Below are 25624 nucleotides of genomic sequence, written 5' to 3' on the forward strand. Positions count from 1 at the left end.
ATAGAAGGAGCAGAACCATATGGGAGAGTATAAAAATGAACTGACCTGAACCATGGTTCTGAAAACATTGTAAATTGTTTCCATACCTTGACAAATGTTCACACTGGTTAGGAATGCCTTTGTTGTTGTGACTTGTCCTCTAATTATCTGGCACCTTCCAGGGAATAGTTCTGCTCGTATGCTAAATTATGACACAGGGAGATAGTTTGCCAGCTCGATATGGTCTCTACTGCATTACTGACAGGTTTCTGTTGTGTTCCCATAGAATCCAATACGTGAATAAGCTCAAAGTTTGTTCAACTTTGTTTAATGTTTGTGTAACATCTGCTTTCAATGGTATTTGAACCAGAGTGGTAGTGGAGAGATGTCACAACTTCAGTGGACTCTGGAGCTTGACTATACCTTGCTGCTTTTATAGCAAACTGTTTGGCAGCTTCGTGGTGTGAAGCTGAGCCTTACACCCTCTTATGCTTGCCCAGGCAGCTCTGAAGGAATTTTGTACTCTTTCCATGCATGTATATTTCAAGAAGTCACAACAAACCTACTGCATATACAATAGCTGTGTAGCATAAATATCATAGATCCATATGATACGTCTCTCCAGCGTTGCTCTTGCTGAACATTGCCATTCAGGTACATAGACATACTCAGAAAAATTCTGTTAGCATGCATAATTTACCATGAAAAATAGTGGTCCCATATCAAAAAAATGTATGTAGAGTACAAATATACTCCAAACTTGTTGCTCTTATCCTGTATTTTTATTAGCTCTGTGGACAATATTTGTTTTCTGCTATTTGGGATGGTAATAACAGGAATTATGTCTCCTTCACTAAGCAAGGTTTTTTAATATAAATAGGATTTGTATATGCTAATTAATAATGCATTGTATCTACACTGACTACTGGATACTGTAACCCTTAAATGGAAAGGACTGCACAGAGACTGGTCCCTTCAAATCCAAACTTGTCAGGTATTCTCTGCACACCGGAGTGATGTTGCCAGTTTAAGAAGGCATTTTTATTCTGCAGTTCAAGATGGCAAACACCTGGGCATGATATTCTGCTTTTGACCTTGTAAAAATCATTTGCAGTTCTGAAAGCAGGAACACCTCATGATGAAACTGTATTAAGTGATAATGACATTTTGCCAGATTGTGCTGAGAATTGCCCTGAGAAGGAGGAAGACGTTTCCATTGATTGTTCATCAATCTTCAGATTGTCTTCAAATGATGAAGAGCTCAGGTTCCCAGCCCAGCAGCTGCATGGTGTGAACATAACCCACGGCTGCAGGGAAGCGGGGGGCCGTGGTGAGGCAGGAAGGGCACCGCCAGAGCCCTGGGTGAGCTCCAGCCATGCGGACCCACACACGGTGCAACGCACAGAGGACAGCGCGGCCTGCAGCTCTATGTCCTGAGCAACAATATTATCATTGTTTGTCTTTGCTGAGCCATTCGTACTGCTTTCCAGTGCAGGAAGAGCAGGTTGATAGTGATACTATTTACAATTCATTATGAGAAGATTGCAGAAGATTGTTGAAGACAGGAACCACTGACCTCCTATTTCCCTTTCATCTGCAGGAGTACATTCATAAACGATAGTCCACTTTAAGGACACTGGAGTGGAGAATTATACTGGGCTGCTTCTTCTACAATCTTCTTTATCTTTTGGGTCAGCCACATCACTAATTGGCACTTGACAGCACACTTCCAGATACTCCTTGTGAATCTCATAGTGTGACTGATGGTTGATAACATAGAGAGAAGAATTCTGAGATCCATTTTAGTCCATCAAAAACTAGACGCTGCATAGTATGTACCACATCTGGCAATTGATAGCACCATGTTTGTTAAGGTTATCTGATTGGAAGAGCTGCAAGCAATGAATAAGGCAGCAAAGCTGCATGTGATAACCTCCCCACAGTGAAACTGCGTGGGCTGACAGTTAGCTTCATGCTTGCCATTTTAATATTCTGGATTTTTAAAGTGGAAAGTGCTAAAGAAATGCTCCCAATTTTCTGAATGCACTTGCCAGACAAAGATATCCCACAATGTGGTTAACAGATTTTTTTTTTTTTTATGCTGCTGAAATTTTCAGATCAATACTTCACATCCTGAAACAGTAGGAATTATTTTTGATGCCTGAATGCATTTGAGAGATGAATTTGTTTTGCAGTAGACCTACTGCAACTTTTCTCTTGATGCCCAAGGAAGAATAATTCAAAATTTGTACCCTTTGTTATTATAGGTCTAAACCATAGCTTTTTCTATATACTTTATAAACTAATCTTTTCAAACCCTTGCTCAATACAAGAAAGATAGTAACCCTACTTTTCTAATTTTCTCAAAATATGTATGCTAGCATGTACAAAGAAAGAGTTGCTATCAGCCCTAACGAGTGAAAATGATTTTATTGTATGTGATTAGAAATGTGCACCTTCTTTGGCTCATTTTACAGATTTCATATAGTTTCTTCTGCTGTGGACATCATGCTTGTTAACAGGATCTTCAACAGAAAGTAAAAAGCTATGTCAGTGCATGCAGTGGACTGGATAGCTCTGACCTGCCATTGAGTGATGGATGTTCTTGTAGCAGCTGGGGAAAAAAGCATAACAGAGAGAAATATTAGTGTTGCATTGCATATTTTTGTGCAATATAGGCTTTGAATCCCAAATGCACTAACACTTGCATGCATTTCAGCACCATGTTCCTATGAGTGCATTACATAAATCTGAATTCCAGGCAGCGCTATGCAGACTTGCAAACCCTTCTTCACTGAACTCTATTATTTATAAGATTAAAACCCCTGAGGTTTCAAATGGCAGGTTTATTGTCAAGTACAATGTACTTTTCATTCTGAATGGACAAAAGCCTTTGAGCTTACCTGAGTCTGCATGGAAACCTGCCTGCCTGCCCTCAGTACTACCATATGTACTAGTGGAGGCCAATCTTTTCTCCAGGGGTGTGAGACAAGCATCCTGTAGGGCCCTCCACCCATACCACTGACACATGTCCTGTTGGAGGAGAGCTCTTTCTTAACAAGCATTGGGTGGATGGCCTCCGTCCAGGGCTGCATCAGGGCTAGAAGCACTCAGAAAATGCTATTTGTAGAAAACAGTTATCCACTCAGTTCAGCTTCTGGATTTCTTTGTGCTGCACCCACAAACAGATGTTGAACCTTACAGATGGTTACAGTTGTTAACAGCCATTCAATGAAAATGGCATAGGGTGGCCACGAAGTGTTTCTTCTGTGGTTATCTATTATTAGATATTCGTAGGATGTGGTGAGTCTTTAAAGTCATAAATAGAAAAACAGTATAAATAGGATGGAGGAATTTAAAAAGATTTCAGAAGGGCTTTTCAAATCTTACTGGTGCAGATCCCACATCTACTTATACAAGTATAGTTCCAAATATCTTAGCAAAATAAATATTTAGACTGTGATCAGGTGTATTCAGAAGCTAAGGTTTTATAAATTTTTTAATGGAGAAGGCACTAGAGGCTCCTAAGATGGCCATTAAAGACCATATTATGAGGCATTTCATCTGAAGCATTTTAAAGAACCATGGTTGGTCTTCCAAAGTGTCAAATGTCTTTCAGATGTGCTTGTGTTAATGAAACATATATTCATCAATCTTTAGGGTAGGAGGTTTTTACAGCTGCTTACCATTGCTACATATGCACATAAAAATCTCCACTCTCGTTCTCAAATCACAGGCAAGGGAAAAAAAAAAGAAATATTTTTTTTTTAACTAAAGAAGAGATATGTTAGCCTCTTTGACTTGAACTGCTCCAGCAAGTGATCTCAAAAAACTGACCACCCTGTTTGCCACATGTTGGTTTTTTTTATGCCAAGACTTTTTGTACTAATGAAGGCACAGGAACAGAAATCAGTTGTAGTTTTGTGAGATTTAGCTAACTAACATTTTGTTAGTTTTTCTAACAAAGATAAGAGCTTTTGGACTTTGAACATAAGAATGAAATAAGTAAATAATGGTTAATATAAGAAAGGGCATACGGTTCTCGTTTAATGGATTAATAAGAGCAATTAACCTTGTAGTGCATTAACATTTTAGGACTGAAATGTTTGTAAGTGAGTTAGTTTTACATGAAGTGTCCTTGTAAAGGTCAAAGTCAAACTGTATTTTTAAAGAAATTTTGAGCTCAAAAGTTTGCATTGGCTGGCGTTGTCTGTCCATTGACACTAGGAATGGCCTAAACTTACTACCAGAAAAAAATAAATATGGTATGAGATGCATAGCTGATAAATACAATTTGCAAATGCATATTTGAATTATACTGTGTGGGACCAATAGGAATTTATTCAAGAATTAGAGGAGCTATTTTATTTAGTTTTATTTTATGTTATCTAATTCTTTATCTTGTGCTTCCAAGTCGAAGGTCTTTAACTCAGGCATGTTATTAACTATGCCAACAGACCATTAGAATCTTTATGTTATATTAATGGCAGTGGTAAGCTTGCTGATTTTAATATTCAAGCATACAACATGTCCTAAGTTAATTTTGGTTACTTCCATGTGCCCATTCAGAAGAATGAACTCATTAAAGAACTGGGATGTGTTTATTGAGCAGCCAAGATCTTGATGTTAACTATGACTTACAAATGCTTTGTATAGGCAGAGGGGAAACAATGCATGAACCGGATGGTGAACCAGAGACTGTTGTGAGGTTTCATCCTCAGAAGTTTGGTTTGGAAAAAGGGATTTTAGAGGTAATGTAAAGGTGAGTATTCCAGGGAGCAAAGCACGGAAGTTCTTTGGTTTTATAAGCTTTTTTTTTTTTTTCCTGAACTCAGACTCATGGATGCAACTGTTTTGGGGTGGGACTTTCCTCCTCAGGAATGTGCCAGGGGACTATTTAGGACTATGAATGATTTTTTACACTGTCTTTGTTGTCTGTTTCGTCTTTTGGCACATACTTTAATCTTTCTGTTAGACTTTTCCTTTTGAGTCTTCAGTTTGTTGGACATAGTTCCTGCTGCGTGGACCAGTTTCTGTGGACTCTTCACAACTGAGGAGTCTGTCAGAGGTGACAATTACATGACTTGATGGCTCATTCGTCTCCCTTCTCTCCTCTGGCTCTGCGAGGTCAAGCTCTCGGCTTTAACAGATACTTTCTAGCTGAGGCCCAGTAACAAAATGTATTCGTCCTTACATTGCTTGCAAGTTTCCTGACTCTCCTTCCCAATCTGACTGAAGTAAAGAGAAGATCCTAGCAAGGATTTTGGATTCAGCAGAACATACACAAAACTGCTTTTTTTCTCCAGCTATTTGCTTTTCTCTTTTCTTACTTGTATTCCTGTGTTTTCTACAGAAATTATAATCTCTTGAGGGTGAAAGCCTATGTTTTATGTGGCTACAGTGACAGCAGAGAAAGCCAAGAAGGAATTAGGATGCTCTTTGTTAAGTGAATAGCTTGCTGACATTTAGTTTCAAGTTCTTTAATCAGTGTCCCTCTCTTTTCTATAAGGCTAGTCCACAATGGTCGTAAGGCATTTTGAACTATGTAAATTATTAATTATTTTTCCACATGCTTATGATACTTCCATCTGCTCAGCTGCATGATGTAGGAGATGAGTCTCCCTGTTATGTAGCTCAAACAATCTATAATATCCTTGCCTAGCTCTTGAGTGCTAGCACTGAAAAACAAAATTAAGGAACAAGCAAGAGAAAACTAAATTGCAGGATCCATGTAAGATTAGGAAAGCATCTGGTCATATTGTTTACCATATACTTATATACAACTAATGTGACAACAAGAGCCAGCAGGCAGGCCAAGGGCTGATGTTATTATAATGTGTAAAAGAGTATGTTTGAAGGAAATTACAATCTTAATCAGTGGACAAAGCAGCCGAGGAGCTAGCCAAAAGCAGAAAAAAAGCACAAGACAGCTCAGCATTCACAACAGCATAGGCCAGTTCATGGGCACATAGGGTTGTATGTGTGTTGCTTAGTTTCAGCTGCTAGTGGCAATCCAAAGTTTCAGGCTGTTTAACCTTTGTTTTGGGTTATTGCAGATTTTGTAGGCTTCAAAATGGGAATTAGACTTAGCAAAGGTCTGGAAGGTGAGCTGATCATTTGCTTTACAAGCTTAGGCTGTTTGCTTGACTCCTCAGAATGATTCTTTTACGTGTACAGCATTGTGTCAGAAAAGTCATGAAGATGCTTCAGGGGGAGATGCACAGGCAGAGAATGGAGCCTGTCACAAATGGTAGGGAAACCCCATAATCAATAAAAGAATATCATAGGAAGCCTTGGAGAGCAACAAGAGGGTTGGGGAATAAAGAGATATGAATCCTTAAAAAGGCAAAAGTAGTTTAAAAGGGGCTCCATTAAAGACTCAATCCACTTATTGAAAATAAGACTTTTTGATAGCTTCAGATGACATCTCTTTGCAGATAAGCTTGAAGACCTTGGCTTTACCTGCACTACAATTAGCACATTATCATTGTATAGATACATTTTTCTATTTATTGATAGTTCTTTGGTGTTGAAAATCAAACCATTGAAAAGCAAGCTTGTCACAAAATTAAAGTTGATAAAGACAACCATAATGTCCTAAAAATGCTGAACTTAGGCAGATTCCCCAAACTATCATAGAAATTTCAAGACAGTAGTAGAACTGTTTCACTTTGTTACTTGGGAATTCTTTACATCCCTTTCCCTCCCTATCCCTCTGTCTCTATATTTTACTCCTTTTGGTTGTGTGAAGAAACATTAATTTATGGAAAGGAAATTTCTCAGGGCAGAAAAAAAAGCTAGGAAATTTTCTCAAGCCAACAGTGCAATTTGAGAGGACTAACCAAAAATGTAGGAAATCAGAGTTTAAATTCCAACTTGAACAGCCCAGTATGGTCTGAAAATCACGTGACAGAAAACACTTCAAAAGACGTTAGGAGAATAATGTCTTCTGCAAATTTCATAGGACATGGCTGGAAGGAGGTGCAGGGGGGAGAAATCAGGTCTCATGTAGTAAGCTCCGTAACAAGATAATGCTGGCAGTAAGGAGATAGATGAGGTCCATGCAGTTTTCAGAAAGGAGCACAATGTCTCTCTTTTGTTTGTGAGCCTCCTTGAGTATTTTCTCACCAAAGCAGGCAGATATCCCATCTAAACAGCTAAAGCCACATCTTGAAAGCTAATCTAATTTCAAACTGTTCTGTACCCATGGCAAAGGCAAAGAGCAACTTTGCCTCCTGACATATTTTTAGTATGTGGACAATGAAGCACATGAAATAAAATAGTGAGTTCATGACCATTCATTGTTGTATGGTCTTGTCTAATAGCAAACAAAACATTCAGTAGAATTCCTTTGATGGCAGCTTGTTTATTGGCAGTGAAACTCGTAGGCAGCAGATCAGCAGTAAGCTGATGTCAGCATTTGACATCGGAGAATTTTTTGTTAATCAAGTATAGAAATCTACTTGTTTTGCTAAAGAAGGGTTCTCACCAGTGAACCTGACTCTGTGACAAAAGGAATTTTGTCACCATTACTGGCACCCCCTGAAAACCTCTGCTTTCAAAGGGTGGTTCCAAGGATAGAGACAGACCTTACTGAGGGACACATTTTTGCCTACTGAATTCCCAGCAGCCTGCCTTGGCAGGTTCAGAAGACCACGTTCTAGGGAGGTCCTCTGAGAATCACTTAACATTGAAAGTATTTCAGACCTAACTAAGTAAGGTTTTATCTTTCCAGGCTCCTCTCTCAAAAATAAGCTCAGCATCCCTGACTTTTATTCTATTTTATAATGAAACCTGCTGTTAGAGCCTCACCATTTTCCTTTTCAGAGCTTTGAAGATAGTTAGCATAGGCAAACAACCCAACCTATCTTTGAGTCTCCATCTCATTCCTGTTTAGATGCCTCTCTGTCTTGTCTTCCTAACCTCTCCTACTCTCCACAGATACTGCTAGGCAATCTGGAGATCAAAGATTTTGCAGTTTCACTTTTACATGCTTTGTGTTTCCAGCTAATTAAACTCACTTTTACATTTAAATATGGTAATATCACTGAGGCACTTACAGAAATAAAAGTGCACTGCACTGGTAGTGTAAAAAATGATCCTGGCCCTTGCACAGCAAACGTTCAGATTGATAATATTAATGACACCAATTGTCATTTTTAAAGCCAAATGCAATTTCAGGTCCCTAGTGGGTTGCGGAGCACGGGGGTGGTGGTGTTCACATAGGGTTTTGAACAAAAGAGACAACCTAGTCCTATAACTATAGCCAAGATTAATTTTCTGGTATTATTTTTAGAGGGCTGGTCAAATTTTCAACAGTGGTATCTATCTCTAAAGGGCGGCAGAAAGTGCTGCAGGATAGGTACAGCTTTACCACATACTAGACTGTGTCCAAAGTATGATAAGAGTTAAAAAATAGATGCCTTTGAAGAGTCTCATTGGCAGCCCCACAATATCAGGGAAGCTGCTTTGGTCCCACTGCCATCAGAGTCTACCAGCCATGGGGCCTGATGCAGCTGTGGCCCACCTGGGACCACGAAGGAGGGTGTCTTTGACTCTGAGATCATTATTATCTGTGCATTTTGAACAGGAAATTCAGATGTTAGAAGATGATTTCAGAAACAAAATGAAGTTAAGCTTATTATTGTGTTATACCAGATCAAATTTCTAGTTATTTCTTCAATCAGCATTTATTGTATGACTGCATCATAATAAAGATTTCAGAAATATGATGCTGTACATTTGCAGTAAACAAAGCACCTGTGTTTATTACAAATCTGTGCGCAGAGCTGTATCTGCAGAGATACTTGTCAGTCAAACAGATGTCCCTATATTAATTCTCTTTTTCTAATTGGGAAATGGAGGTGAGGTGGCATTTATATCATGACTGTTATGTGATTGACATATGTCTAGGCTGAAGCAGAAGCACAACACACACCCTTGGTAAGCAGAAAACAAGCCAGTGAAAAAGTTGAGTCACGTGAGGCTCTCCTTGTTCATTTAAAGAACAGCAAGTGCAAATTTCTCAGGAATATCAGTCATGTTGAAGATCTTATTATGGGACAATTCTATTCCTTATTTTGGTTAAAATTTGTACACTTATATATTTGCCTGATGTTGTATGTAAATACATACACAGATCTGTAATGTTTAAGGTATATGCTTTCGGTTATTAATTACTGCTTTTAGCTTTTAGATTCAGTATTTTATTTTTCATTAAAAATAAAAAAGTATCTCCCACAGTAAAATAATATCTGCCTATAGATTCATAGAAAATGTCAAATAAACATATTTAATACAAAAATTAAACCAAATATTAGAACTGCAAAAAAAAAGGTGCATCAGTAAAATGCATCCAGCTTTTTTCTCAGCATTGAAGGTCCAGCTGGAGTCTAAGCCTTTATGAAAATATCTTGTTTTGTACAAATAGCCAACACAAGCTCAATCAAGCTCATCTTTAAACTAGACTTCTCTGAATAATGCTCTGATTATTAAATGAAAGTTATAATTTTATCCAGTTAGCTTCTTAATTTCATTGCATTTTCTCCATTTTTTTTAGTGTTGCTTTGTCTTTTAAATAATGAACCAAACAAATCCATATATGCAAGTACTCTACAAATTTAACAAATACCACAGATTATACAATTGCCACGTTATTAGGTCCATAACTTTCCAGCCTTTGCTTTGGTAGAAATGAACTGGTAGCAGGAGAAACTGTAGCAGGTTGTCATTGCCTGCTAAGGATAAGAATAGCTTTATAATTACACATTTTCTTCTGTCCAGATAAAGATGGCTTTGAATTATCCATTTTTTCCAGGATGCTGTATATTTAAAAAGTGTGGGAAATAAAACATGAAAACATACTGCTTTTGAAGTAAATTAGCAGTAAAAATGAAGTAGAAAAACATTTCCTTTTTCCTGACTGGCTTGCAACTACTGTGGGTTTCTTGAAGTTGTACATGCCCACAAAAAAATGATAAATATATCGAAAAAAGGAAGGGAAAAATGAAAGAGTAAGCTGGCCATATAAAGCAGCTGATGTGAAGATGGAGAGACATAGCCATAGAAACTAGTCACATAAATAGTCATGAAATGAAAAGTTTCAGATTTGTATTGAAGTAAAAAAAAACTACTTAGAGAAAGGCCAACAGGCCAGACTAAATAATCCTCGACTTAACGTCCAATTCTGAATCACATATTAGCTGCAGAGATTTTAATGTAAATATGCCATTACACTGTCATTACAGTGATCAGGCTGCATGGCTCACAGGTCACATCTCAGCCACTGTTAATTTTGCAGGCAAAAGCTTTTTTTCTCTTGAAATGTTAATAACTTTCTATTAGTTAATGTAGCGTGACTAAAATTCAGATTAGATATAATTCATTTTAATATCTGTGACTGGCTATCCCGATCATTTAGCAATGGTTTCCAGCTGAATACAAGATGCTAAATTGGACTCATTTGCATAGCCCTGTTAAAGCAATGCCATTCTCTAAATGTAGGCATCTTCAAATTAATTTAAAGGATTTTTTTTTTCTGGTTTTGCTACCAGGATAAAATCTTTTGCTAAAAACTAATTGAAGCTACTATGAGCCTAACACACATTCTTTTCCTTCTTTTCTCAGGAACAAATGACTAGTTAATATCACTAACCAGTACAGGGAAAAAAAATCCACAATGCTTTTGAGTGCTAAAACGACCTAATTTGGGAGCTACAGACAGGCCAACCACCACTATTTGCCAGCATTGAAATAAATACCCTTTCTTACTCTTAAGCACACTTAGCTACATTGCTATATGTCAAAAGTTAACACTGGACTGACCTTGAAATGATCACTGAATCCACTGGGTTTATTTAAAGATCTGCTATAAAACATATGTTCATTTAAGGTACAGTTTAGCTAAACTAGGCAGCTCTCAGGACCTTCACTGGTTCCTGAAAGAGTTCAGCACACTGGAAAATGTGGGTTGTTATTAATCACTAATATTCTTCCCTTAATACGCACATATAACATCCTTTAATGGTAATGGGAGATACATTAGCTCCACAAGGAGAGAATGGCCCTCCAGCCTATCAAACCCTATCTTTAAACTCATTTCAATAAACATGTATGTGGGGTTTTTCTGGGACGACAGCTTGATGTAATCTTGAAGAGGGATGGTCCGAAACCTTCTTCTTTTAAATTAAATGGAAATAAATAAACAAGTCTATTACTTTCATTGTATTAGTCAGTATGAATCACATATTTGGCATACAATACGTATTCCTGCATCCAATTGAAAGTAATGCCTTTTGAATACTAATTAGACAGCCGTGCATACAAGGACATAAATCAACTCTGATTTTTTTATTGTTTGCATTGTCTCAGCACCTAAAAGCTCTCACAGCCAGGCTGGGAACCCCATCACACCGGTGTGTGTACAAACATGTGCACTCACACCCCGAGGAGGATCAAAAGAACTCGGAAACTATCAGAGAGGAGATGGTTCTTTCTCCTCATTTACATACATGAAACTGAGAACAAGGTCAGAAAAAAACCAGAGTAATGAAAGTGTCATGGACTGACACTGCATCAGATTATGTAACTGTAAAATTCTACATGCTCCACAGTGAAGGAATTTACTAATCTTTAATTTGAAATAATTGAGGGATGTGAGAGAAATAGTTGAGGGTGAAAATAGTGGTTAATATGCTTTCATGTTTCTTTACAGCTCCGAAGTGTTTGATGCCTCTGTGATACAAAGCAAAAGGCTCCTTGGCTGCCAATAAGATCCTAGATTGCTTAGCACCGTGGAGTCACCATCTACCAATTTGTCAAAAATCTTTTGCAACAGTTCAAAAAATAAATATGTATAAAAAACATAAAGACAACGTTTTAGATAACACATAGATTCACCTATGGGGAGAACATTATTGCTATTGTGTTCTTATTGTTAAAAGCACAGTAGCTATTTGTTTAAGAATGTAAATACAAAGTACAAAAAAATCATGATCTCTCCCTCGGTCTTGGAGCCTGATGGCTTTGGGAGAAAACAGTGTAGTCTCAGTGTGAGGCACCACCTGAGAACCAGATGTAAGACAATTGTGTATGCAGTGGGGAACTGAGGCATGATAGTGTCAAATCTGTTGATCTGCTAATATATATATATTTATATGTATGTAATATCCCTCTGCCTTTCTCTCAGCAGGGGGCTTGTTCAGACAATTTAAATGTGATTTTCTCTATCCGTCTCCTCTACTTTCACTTAAAAACCGCAGTGTGTCCTGGAATGCTTTGTCTGCTCAAGTTTTAAATGACTACCAGCACTTTCACTGGGAGTCTTTTCTGATCCCCAGCTCAGTTTCCTTCTCTCAGCTGGTCATAAAACTACCCATCAAGCTCATGAAAACGCTTATGTGCAGGAATGCTAGACAGATGTGCTTTCGTATTTGAAATGAATTTACACTCATTTTTACATGGAAACGAAACTTTCATGAGCAAGATTAGTAGACAAAAATGTATATCTTTCATAATTAACTGGCCACTTAACAAGCCTTGAGTCTGGCGTTTCTTTTTCAAAGTTCTCTCATAAAAATCAGGGGTTTTGTTTCTTTCGGGTTTTTTTCTATTTTTTTTTTCAGGAAGAACATTTAAAATCATAGATAGAATACTAACAAACATAAATCGGCTTCTGCTGGGGTAAATATTAAGCTTTACTGTTGACTAGTATTGTAATATTAGAAATAAGAAAGCTTGAATCAGGAGATTTTAATATCCTTTACAGAGTTAAAGTAAGGTAAAACTGAGATCTGAATATCCCAAACTTTGTGAAAGTTTAGAACTTTGTTGACAGCCTAGAGGGATCCAAGAGATTATTGGCATCAGACAACCCTCATCCTTCGAGAACAGTTAGTTTTGAATTGGTAATTTTGTTTTCAGTTATCCTCCTAAATTAATTGTTTCATATAACTTGTTTCATTTGTTAGAACTTTGGGAAAAAAATACTGTAGTGAGCAGAACTCAGCAGAACTGCCAAATTTATGCAAACAGATAAACCAAAGGCAACAATGTTCTTTTCTGAACCTGTTGGGCAGCCAGTCATAGCACTCAGGATAGCATACCTATTAACTGTACTTTCTCCAACTTGTATGAACTCCTGTCTCTGAGGTTTTCCAAGGCTGTGCAGGTTCTAGCCTGTCTCTCCAGAAGTGTGGCAGGTAGGATTGTTACTGCTAAGGAAGCCCAGATGAGCTTTTTCCTTGGATAGGGAGAACAAGGCTACTTCTAAATATTTTAGTTGCTTCCACTTTGGCTGGGAGTAAAAAGGCTTACAAATGGCATTTCTTATCAGCAACTGCAGCCTCAAAGCACGTCAATCTGTTTTACCTTGTCAGTGAGCGAAAGGGCTTATGCACAACCCAATTTTACATCGACTAAGTGCATTGTTCTGTTCCAATGTTGCTGTTGCTATTTTTCTCTGAGGTTATACGATTTCAAAATTATTTTGTATATATTTGATCTCTTCTATTTTTCAGAGACCACCTGGACGACTTGTCAGCAATTCACTAGGAAGAAGGAAGGTAACAGTAACTGCTGTCTGGGGTGGGCTGTGATAAGAAGTAAGGGTTGGATTAAAATCTATGGTGATTGACCCCAGAAAGTTCAGCCTCTTACTTCAAGACCATTTCTTTTACACAGTCAGAAAAGGCTCCACCCTTTCAAAACTGCAGAAAATGTAGGGCACCTGATTGGGGTTTTTTTTTTGTATTTACAGAAAAGAAAATGCCACATTCACACCAGGTGTTCCCATGTAGGAAATGCTGTGGGGCAGGGGTGGCTTGGTTGACTGATTGGTTTTCATAGTCAGAAAAGTGAAAAAAAACCACATGTAATTTAACTGGCCAGTTGGAACTATCTCTATCTAGGGCAAATAACTCCAAATAATCTGAGAGATTTTTTATCAATCAATTCCTCCGTTTGAAAAATAATATATGTGAGGCAAATCATGACCAGTTTATGGATATTTTGTTAGCAGAAGAAGAAACTAAATTCAGCAGATAAATTATGCATTGCAAATTATTCCCCCAGGGTCCAATTCAGAATGCAAAATTCTGGACTGTATTTATACCTTTGTTTGACTGATCATCAGGCAGACACATAGCAACACACTGTGTGTAAGCACTATTCCTAGGGCTTTTCCAGTATAAGTTCAATGGTTAGCAGCTGCTCTTGCATGTTGTGCTTCCAGCCAACCTGTTACAAGCTACTTTTCCTCAAGAAAGGTGGCTTCTTTCATAATGCATAAGGCATAAAGACTTTTGTGGCTCACTTCTGGACTCAAGAGGGAGATTATTCCAGCTGCCCATATCTAAAGTCTGTGCTCAGGTGCATAGGTCAGAGAATTCTCCAGCCAAGAGCTAATACAGCTTGTTGTGCCTTCTGAGATTTCTGGTTTAGGAACATAGTTCTTGCAATGTGACTCTGTGGCCATAGAAAGAAATAAGCCTTTTATCCCACATTTGAAAAATAGCATCCTTTGTCTACCTCCTAAATTGTAACAGGAATATATAGTGAAGTGCTCAGCTTGTCCTTTTTTCTAGATCTATATCCTCTAGGGCATTGAACTGAAGTTACTTGTGTCTCAGATCAAAGTCATTTCACTTAGAAACTCAGGTTGAGCTTGAAGGCACAGTCTCTTAAGTGAAGGTCAATGGTTTATCCATTACAGCACCCAACCCCAAATTATTTTTGCAATTAGTAATATTTATATCTGTTTTTATAGTGTAAAAGAATAAAGAAAGGATAGTCAGCATTTTCAAGAAATACAAGTTAAAGGTGTCCTATCATTTAAAATGATATATCATGTTAGAAAGGAAACTTAAAAGCTGGCATATGCAATCTAAAATTAAATACAGATTTTGAATTTCAGGCTGTGAAGCTAAAAAGATCAAAGGAAACTCTTTACAGTTCTTTGGAATTTGGTATTATACTTCCCGGGAGGTCATTTACTCCCATAATTTAGTCTGACTTACTTTGGCTTCAGTTCCATTAAAAGTATGTAGCAAAAAGAGGGCCTCTTTTTACTTTAATTTTTAACTGCAACCTGTCAGTTAAAGGGGGGAAAAAAAAGAAAAAAAGAGTGTCTGGAAGAGGATGATCTACAGAAGTACTAATAGCTTTCAAATCTTTTGACTTTTTGAGCCTGATATGGCTAGAAACTTATCTGGAAAGATTGTATTTTAACTCTTTTGACTGTGCTTGGACATAACGTGTGCTTTTATTGAAAGGGAACTTATTCACTGCCCTTGAACATATTCTGTTATTTCCACAATAACATCTCCCTTGACTGCAATGCCTTGCCTTGTTGGACAAAATAATAGGAGGACCCAAGTTTAAGGTTCCTATAGGCAAACATCAAAAGCACACCTGTTATAAGGCAGAGAAGTATCCAGAAGTTTACTTACTGTCTGGAGAAACCCAAAAATGAGCAGGATACCTGCTGGGATGTGAAGGCAGTGCTGATGGGTCTGAGCAGACTAAAACGTAGTCTCACTTCACTGCATTTTGGGAGCAAGGAAAGCAAGAGTAGTTTCAAAAGGGTGAGAAAAATTTAAAAGAGCTTTTGCCTTTCAGAAAAGATATGGCATAGTCCTGAGGTCGTTATTTATTTTATCTAGCCAGCTTCCACAAACAGGACCTCAAAATATAAAAAATAAGAGACGTAGGTACTTTATCTTCTAAGACCACATTAAGACCACCTGGTGGGAGCAGCAGAGGTGGTAAGAGAATGCTCTTTGCTGAAATAGGAAGTCACCTTCTCCTATCAGCACCTCTCCTTTTTTTCACTGAGTAATGAAAAGAGGCGGCACAACAGCTGAACTTTTCCATGTGCAAGAGGTAGGCCTTGGCCAAGCTAGAGGCTGGGGAATGGGGCAGAGAGATCCAGTCTGTGAAAGGGTTTTGCCCCTGCTTGACATTCAGGCTTCCAGCTGATCCTGAAGAGAGTCCCAGCAAAACCACCCAAGAGCTGTGTGATCTCATTCCTTTGTTATATTGTAGGATGTATTTTCAGAAGCATTCATGGGGACAATTCAGCCATAGGGGTTGTGACCGATGCTGAAATATGTTTATACATACATATATACATATATATATATACACACATATATATAGTTTTGCTTCTGGTTTTGTCCACATCATTATTTTGTCATCTTACACTGCAGCAGCTATTCTGGACCTAGTTCAGTGGGATGCACACATCTGATGACGACTCTTATTTGTTCACCCTTTCTCTCCTTGTTGGCTTTCATTTACCCTCTAAATTGTTAACTAGAAGTTTTTGAGTGTTTTTTTTCCCTTCTCTGTAATGCAGTAGGGTAAATACAACTACAAAAGCAAAAGTAGTCTTGGTCCATAAAGAACGTGATAGACTGGCCCTGTCTCTGGCACTTGGGAAAACTGCGGCTCTTGCTGTTACATTAGGGTAGACTAATGATGGTCTAGTGTATACTAATAATTTCCCAGCAAGATATGTGCTTGAAAATATCTTCCCGTATGATTAATGCTTCTGAAAACATAGCTGTTTCCATCTGACAGAACCAAATAGATCAGAAATGTTACAAATGCTTTTTTGCAGTAAAAGGAGTAGTGGCAGCAGAGAGGTTAATTCTCCTCTTTTCATGCAGGTATCTTCTTAGAAGAGAAGTGATTAAAGGAGTTTCTTTTTTGGCATAAAAGTGTTTTTCTAATCTTGTTGAAGTGCCTAAAATGTGTTTGAAGAGCCAGATAAAAGCATGGACTTCTTATTTAATGAGTTACCAGTTATAAGTTCCAGTGTTTATTTTGCTCTGTCATTGAAACGTATTTTCTTAAAATGTCTTTTCCTTCACCAGAGTCAATAGGTAACAACGTTGCAAGACATTTAAGATTAATTTCAACATTAGGTACAAAAGAATAGCTCTCCCAAACTTGTACAACTGCACAGACAAAGCCAGGAACAGAATGTCCATTTCAAAAAATGTTAAGCATATCCTAATTTCTCAGGGACACTTGGGACAACATCAGAATTTGTGTTTCAATTTCTCAGCAAGTTACCTACTAGACTGAGAGTATCCAGAAAAAAATTAGCCTGCCAACTGTGGCACCCAAAATGATTTTGCTGATTTACTAATGCCAGGAATCTGATCCCCAAAATCTTCTTTTGGTTATTCTCTTTTTTCTTCTTTCTTTTTTTTTTTTCTTTAATATGGGTTAAATTAGTTCTTTATCTAGATATCAAGTATTTGAGCCTAGTAGAAAATTGTTTGCATTATAAAAAAAAAATCAGTTTAAATCACAGATGATAGAATCCCCCCCTTCCATGCTAGAAGGAAGAAAAATCCTCACAATAGTCAAGGAAATGTCTAGCTAAAAAGGCTAGCATTGTACCATGCTGCAAATGTTCTCTGCTGGTATTAGATCCTTCAGTGGAAAATTAGGTGCAGACCTAGGTTGTTTATTGAACTAAAGGCATACATGTGCTAAAGACAGCTCTCTGTTCTTACAAAGGTATCGACTGCTTCTATCATCATAGGATTCCCCACTATGCTTTACCACCGGGGAAGGAATAGATCCAAAGCAGAGAAAGAAAAGGTGTCTGAGCACATGCAGAACTTCCCTGAACAGCAGTGGCTTTTTGTGTTTCTACCATTTATTTGAAAAACTATTATGACTAAAAAAAAATCCAAAGGCAGAGCTGATACATGCAAAATGAGGCTTACCTGTGATCCTGAGGACCAGGTTCTCCACTGAGCAGCATGCTTTCCCGGGAGCTATGCATCTGCAATGTCCCACCTACATATGGACATCTAAACGAGTTGACCTTCAAGGAGTACACAATAGATTCATGGGTTAGAATGGCCATGATGAAATTTCACTACAGCATGGAATTTGGTTGACTTGAAAATAAATTAGACAGTGTAGCATGTTAGCAAAACTTCTAATTGTACCTACTCCTCATAGAAATAGTTAGGCCTTACATTAACTCTGCTCTTCTCAGCAACTGAGATTCTCCATGTTAAATATTTCTTTTTTTACTATTCCTCTGTCCTCTTCATCTAAACCCAGCTGCCCTCTCTTTTCCCAGAAATTGCAGGAGTTGGAAGGCGCAGCAGTCCAGCCTCAGTATCCATCAAGATCAAACCTAAAGAAATGGACCCATCTCTATTCAAAATGAATTTCCTTTATAAAAAAAAAAAAAAAAACAAAAACCCCACACACAAAGGAAACTGAAGCTACATTTCTAAATATTGAAAAGCAAAGAATAAAAGGTGACTTTTCCCTTAAAGTGTTCTATGTCAACGTCATTTAGTGCTTTGGCAAATCCCAGGATATTCTGGGAGGACTAGTTTAGGGTAGCAAGCCATGCATGTACCTTTTCATTAGCCCCTTATTTTCATACAGAAGCCTGTAAAAATTCCAGTACTCTGAACCCTCACAGGGGGATGGAGCAAACAGAAAAGATTACTTTCTTTTTTCTTCTTTTTTAAGTCCTCTTTTCTGGGAAAAGAGAAATCGGATTTAGCTGAATGTGTCCTCGCCATGCCAACTTCCAGTATTTTCCTGTGTTTGTCAATGGCAGCAGTCAGTTGTGGCATTGCTCCCTATTTGTCTCCGGGTAGAGTGCATGAAAGGAAGCTGAAATGTTAGACGAAATGATTTATGTACATGGATAGATTTTGTGAGATCAGACTGTATGTGCTAAGGCTTCTGCTCTTCCTGTGTAAACCCATGATTAACTATCATTACTATTTAGTTACACAGAAGCAGTGCTTACACAGGGCTAGTGCCTTGCTCTCTTGTGCTGCTTTCTGTCACTCATCTTTCAACTTGGAATCTTTTATTCAGCATTAGGAGTACCTTGAATATACTTCTGTCATCGCTAGCAACCTCTCTCTGCTTTGCACTACAGTCTTTCAAAGCATCTCTAATAACTGATCTTTTTTCCCTCTCTTCTCCCTTTTTCCTTCTTCATTAAAACAACCTTTTTTATCCTTTCTTTTCAGCCTTAGAAGCAGCTTTTTTTCTTTTTCTCTGTTTTTTTTCTTTTCAACCTTTGCTTACCTCTGAGAAGTTAAACTTCTCAAGGTGGATCTTCAGCCCATGGGCTCTCTTTTCACACCACTTTGTTCTCCATACTTTTACCACAAACTGTTTAAATAATACTAATAATTTAAGAAAAAAATTTTATATTTTGGAACTCTATGTGGATGATTTTGTATAGAAATTGCAAGCAAATTATAGAGTGATATTGAGATTGCAGCATTATGCAAGGAGAGTGACATAATTTAAGCTGATCAATAAAAGTTAACAAAACCTAGATCTCATCAGAATAACTTGATATCTTTTGATGAAAACTTTAGAATATTATACATATATAGGGAGAAATGATAGTTTTTATGTGAAGTACTTTGACTTGATATCACCCAACATTTTATTACAAAACCTGAATATTACAAAATCAATATGGTACATATTAAATGAGTTAAACATGATGGTCTCAAAATGTAGTTGGAAATGCTGGATCATCCACTGAGTATGGACGTTTCTATTGTGTTGTTAATCTTATTATATTTAGTATCTTAATTCATGATGTAGAAGAAAAAAGTTACAGTAAGTTGTAGAAAACACTAAGACTGTGAATAGAGCATATAAATAAGAGATGAAGAAATAATGAAAATTGTTATAGGGTACTTTGGGCACAATTAAATTGGGCACAATCAAACTATGCATTTCGGTGAAACTAAGATCATATGCTGAGGAACAACAAAGAACGTGTGTGGGCACTTAAAGGAGATTGCACTTGTCCTAGAAAACAATTACACTGAAAGGACTGGCAGGTGAAGAATGATTCTGTGTAAAATCTTAATGTGACCATGAAGCCAAAAGGTCCTGTCTTACCTCTGGAGAGGAAAAAGGGGACTGTAAGTAGGAATCTCTATTGCCTCTATGGTGAGCAATGACCTCTCCTGAAATGCTGTGTCTGGCTCCAGAAACCAGACTTGTGGAGATGTAGAACAATACAAGAGGAGTCTGACAAGAGGCAGGAGTATGATTAAAGGCCAAATGATCTGTTGTGTATTGAGAAACTCTGAGAGCACTGAGTTTGCCAAAGTAAAAATTAAGGAGCAATTCAATTGCAGTCTGTAAGCATGTACATGAAAAAGAAATGTGATAATACATGCCTCTTCAGTCTAATGAGTGAAAACACAACGATATTCAGTGAATCCAAAGGACTTTGTAAAGTCTTGATTGAAAAAAGGTATAAATTTGTCATGGTGAGGACTGTTAATCATTAAAACAATTTATATAGAACTGTGGTAGTTTCTCCATCACTGAAAATTTAAACATTAGAATAGGATACTTTTTTCCTGAAAGAAGGGAAAGACTGAGCAAGACTGAATTCAAAGAAATTCTGTGGTATACAAGAGGTCAGACAAGATGTTTAGATGTTCCCTTCTGTTTTCACAGTCTATGAATCTAAGCAGGTACTGGTTCAAAGAATTTATCAACTTGTCTTCTATGGGATTACTCATATACTTTAAGTTGAACAGGTGTTTAAGTGCTTTGCTGGATCAGGGCCAAACAGAGCTGGTATCATGCCATTTCAGTGCCCCTTTTGCAGCTGTGGTAGAACAGGAGTTGAGGCTGGTGTACTACCAGCAGTCATACTGCTCCAAGTAATTGGCTTAGAAAACAGTGTAGATTAAACAGTACAACCAGGACTAATTTTGAAAGGAACAGAGTACTGGACTGAAATGTGGAACTACTAATACATGAAAATTACAGCTCTGTTGCTCAAGTCATGCACGGGAGAGGTTTTCGGAGTCCTATCACACTATTAGTCTGGGGTGTGCTGCTATAAAAGCACCAGTTTTGCAGGAAGAAGCTACAGTAAGGTAGGAATTATCATCAAATAAACTGTATGCGCAGTAGAAGACTCTCCTAATCAGTTTCTTAACTGATGCAGCTATAGTAGTATTACACAGTTGTGTAGGCAAGCTCTTAGGAACATATATTAGAGATTGTGGCTTGCTCTTTTGTTAGCTTTCCCAATCCCTATCCTATGTAATAACTAATTTAATGGTCTGATTTATGTGCCAAGATGTAGGATTATGCCTGGGCAAAGGACACCTGAACATTCTACACAATTCATCTGACTTTGATGTGTAACAGATCAAAATGAAGTTCTAAAAGGAAAAGCTGGATGGAAAGGATCTACTAAAAGACTTATAATCTTACTGCACCGAGTTATTGTCCTTTTATCTGACAACTTTTTTGCTGCTTATCTTTCCCTCCTTGCACTCACCATTGCTACTGTCTGGTAAATGCTTTCTTTTTCTCATATCTCCTCAGATTTCTCCATCTATCTACTACTGTTCTGACAATATGCTAATGGAGAAGATATGGTCACCACGTCCTGCAGCTTTCGTACTATAGGTTACCATCCACTATATGTATTATTTGGTTAGACATTCTCAAAATATAGTATACGTACAATAGTACACGAGATATGTCAAAGTGGTGTGTTAATACTATGTGAGGAGCTAAATGTCGTGGTTTAGGCATACCTGGCAACTAAACTCCACACAGTCGCTCTCTCACTCCTTCCCCAGTGAAATGGAGAGGATAAAAATATAATAAAAGGACTGACAGTCGAGACAAGAACAGAGGGAGCACCCACCAACCATGGTCCCGAGCAAAACAGACTCGGCTTTCTTAAAGCAAAGCAATTTATTAGGAGTTACTTAAAAGGACAAAGGGAAACAAAACCAGTTACTTGAGAGGATAAAGAGAAAACAAGGCCAGATCTTAAAAATCAACACCACCCCCCCGCCCTTTGCTTTTCTTCCCGGCTCTACCTCCTCCCCCAGCGGTGTAGGGGGACAGGGAATGGGGGAGTGCAGGTCAGTTCATCCCATGTTGTTACTGCCGGTCATTTTCTTAAAGGAGGAGGAGTCCTTACACCCTTTTCCCTTGCTCCAGTGGATCCCCTACTCACAAGGAAAATCCACAACCTTCTCCAGCGTGAGTCCTACCGGCAGGACGCAATTCTTCCCCATCAGATTGCTCCAGTGCTGGCTTTACCACAGTCTCGGATTCTTAGGGAGTTGTTGCCACTTGCTCCGGTGTGGGTCGTCCCACGGACTCTAGATGCTTCTCTACCTTGTCGTGCGTCCCATGCTCCATTATTTACAGTTACTCATCGTGCCTCCCATGCTTCACGACCGTCCTCAGGCTCAGGCATCTCTTCTCTAACGTGGGCTTCTCCACAGGCTGCAAGTGGGTCTCTGCTCCACCGAGTCTGTCCTGGCTGCAGGGAGGCCGCTGCCATCTTGCCACCAGTTGCAGGGGAAACTCAGCTCCGGCACCTCATCCCGTTCCATCTTCACTGACCTGGTGTCTGTGTAGCCGTTTCTCTCAGATCTCAGTCCTCTCTGGGTGAACTTAGCCCGGTGGGCACCCTGGGAGCCGGGTGCTCCCCAAGTTCCCCAAGCAGCTCCACTGCTGCCATCCTCAGCAGGTGGCGCCGGCCTGGCGCAGGCAGCCCCCGGCTGGGAGCCAGGAAGCGGGGGCAGTGCCCTCCTCCCTTCTCTCCTCGCTCCTGGGCAAAGCACCTTTTCTGGTTCCTTTGTCCCAACTTAAATAAGGCAATTCGCAGAGGTGCCGATTGGCTCAACCCTGAGGGGAACGGGAGTCCGATCTGGTGGCCAGAACCGGGTCTGACCCGGTTCCAAAACCAGGGAGGTCACAGGGTGCAAATCCCCTCTCCTGCCACCAGAACCGCCCCCCCCCCCCCCCTCCCCCATCAAACCATCACATTGCCTTGTCTTCGGGTCCTCTCTATTTCTATTGACAGTGGTAGCCAAGTGAAGTATGTTTGGAAATTACACTTGGAACTGTTACAGTACCATCTTTTCCCAACTTTCTCAAAGTACATTTGGGAAGCGCTGGTTCCATTCATAATGAAGATGAAAAATATTGTAAGGTTCGGCTTGGACAAAATGCTGATCTCATATGAAATTATGCCAGACCACATAAACTCTATGGTACTGCTCGTTACCCCAGGAAAAGCCCAGCCGACAGGATGGGTTTTACTGAACTTCCTATTAATTCCCTGGGTGATGTCCTGTTCCTGCTGCTGCTCCAGGTGAAGCAGAGGAGCTGGAAACATGCAGACCAGAGAGTTTCTTAGGTGAGTAAGAGAATATGTGGTGAATGTTTAGACTATGTTCTTCAAAAGGTGCCTCATGTGCAGACAATCTCAGCATACTCAAGGTGGTGGTTGGGGGTGGAGGAAGGTTTGCTGGCACATACCGTGCTCGAACAACACTGCCTTTATACAACTGCTTGAAGGGCTGTAGCAAGCCAGCCCGTCTCAGGGCAGTCCTGTCCTGTTCAGCACCACCTTGGGCAGACGGCTCAGGGCTGAAAGACCAGCAACAGCTCGGACTTTTTAAAGTGCCCATCTCTTTCAAATGCTACTTTAAGCGGAGCTTTACAGAACACAGAGATTAATGCTTTTCAAGTAGGCAAACGTTCTTGTGCATCTCCCATGCCTAAGGAGATAACTCTAAAGTCTTTAGGTTTTGTCAGTTTTATTTGAAAGCCTTCAAGCATCTTCCTTGGTAGGTCTGTATGTACACTGCTATTATGCATGCATTAAGCACTAAGTGAAAACAAAAGGCATTTAATGTTAATTACCCTGGAAAGTCACCATATTGTGATCATACACAGCACCACTATTGCTGCCCAGCTAGATATCCCGCTTTCACGCAAACAACAGAACCAAATTGAATTACATAAAAAGAAGCTACATACTGACTCCCAGCAGTATGTTTTGACAAAACACTTTGTCTACTTAAATGATTTCAGATACTGTAGTCAAAGCCTTGACTGCAAATAATGGGTTCATAAAACCTATCTTTAAAATTTTACCTGACAGTAATGCTGTGCAAATATCTGCACTTCTAGTTCACCTTCTCCACTTGTTTACATCAGGATTTTAATAGAGTGGCTGTCACAGAACAACAGCTAAAGGCCACTGTTTGATAAGTTGCTGTAAAAATAGACTGTGTAAAATGAGAATTTCTTTCCTAAATTCAGCCATCACAAAAAGGTGGTGGTCAGGAAAATATCCAAGAGAGACAATTTCCAGGAGGACTGCAATAAAGTCTTTTCGAGTTCAGTGACATTCTAACCAGCAATGACTTTGTAAGAAACTACATTTCCCATCCGTCTTCAGTTATACTGAGAAATGACAAAAATACAAGGAAAAGTCGAGGGAGGTGGGGGGAGAGAGAGAGAGAGAAGTTTCTTTTTTTGAATTGCCTCACTTAGTCTTGTTATATAGTATTTGAAGAATAAATTGACTATGTCTCCTTAATCACCTGAAGAAAGAAATTAAACGCTCAGGAAAGCCTCCAGAGTTTACTTGTATAGCAAAAAAACTAACTATGGCTATTGCAGCTGTGGCTATTGCCCAGATTGCCCAGCTGGGTTGAATTGATTGAATTTCCTAATTAAGGTTTAGACCTTGCTTACAAAAGGTGGGCCATTTCCTCCTGGCTGTGGGAGATGTAATGGCATCCTTGGAGCTGCAGCCTGGGCTGGTGAGCAACAACTGGTGACTCTGATGTGATATGTCTGAGAGACCCTGAAGACTGTGACTCCCTTGCTGGAGCCAGAGTAGCCAGGGCCGGAGTGAGAGTCCTTTGGTAAAGAAGGTAAAGCTGCAAGCCCAAAAGAGGGAAGTGTGCTGGAGTTGGAATGAATGGACTGGGTCTCTGCTCATTGTAAAGCCTTCACCTTCCTTTAAAAACAAAAACTGCTAAACCAAAAAGGGGCAATTATGGCTATTGCTACTGTGGCTATTGCCCAGATTGCCCAGCTGGGTTGAATTGATTGAATGTTCTAATTAAGGTTTAGGCCCTGCCTACAAAAGGTGGGCCATTTCCTCCTGGCTGTGGGAGATGCAATGACATCCTTGGAGCTGCAGCCTAGGCTGGTGAGCAACAACTAACCAAAAGAACTTCTGTCAGTCAGTGCCCTACCATTGAGTTGGTGGCTTTCCCCACACAGAACAGCTGTGCAGAAGGTAGCTGGATGCTGATGGCCCTACATGACTTTCAGGCATGCACATTCAAGGCCCAACTGGCAAGAAGCCCCTACACAGCAGCAAGTCTATTCTGCATTGCTCTCATTGTGCAAGGTGTGAAGTATGGGGAGGGAGTGTATTTTAGCCTCTCACGTCTTTCCTGAGGAGAACATGTGATTTGGAGGGAAGTTTACTTTGCTCTGGCAAGAGGAGTGCGTGGCCACTGCTGCGTTCCTCTGTCATGAGGTAGAATTGTACATTTCAGAGTTTTCTCAAAAAGAGAGTGACTCCTCATCATCTCTAATAGCTGGTTAAGTAGCATAGCTGAATCCTATCTGAATTCAGTACCATGCAGAGTAAGATTTCTATGGAGCTACTTCTAAAGGAGAATTTCAAAGCCAGAAAGGAGGGAAGAGAGATGCAGAATGGCTTAATCTATTTGGCTTGTTTTAATCTAATCTTATTTTGTGCCAAATGTGTTGGAGATCTTCAGTCTTAGTACATTTTTTCCATAGCCCAAAGCCTTGA

Source organism: Tauraco erythrolophus, chromosome 8, assembly GCF_009769465.1.
Source record: "Tauraco erythrolophus isolate bTauEry1 chromosome 8, bTauEry1.pri, whole genome shotgun sequence".
Lineage (NCBI taxonomy): Eukaryota > Metazoa > Chordata > Aves > Musophagiformes > Musophagidae > Tauraco > Tauraco erythrolophus.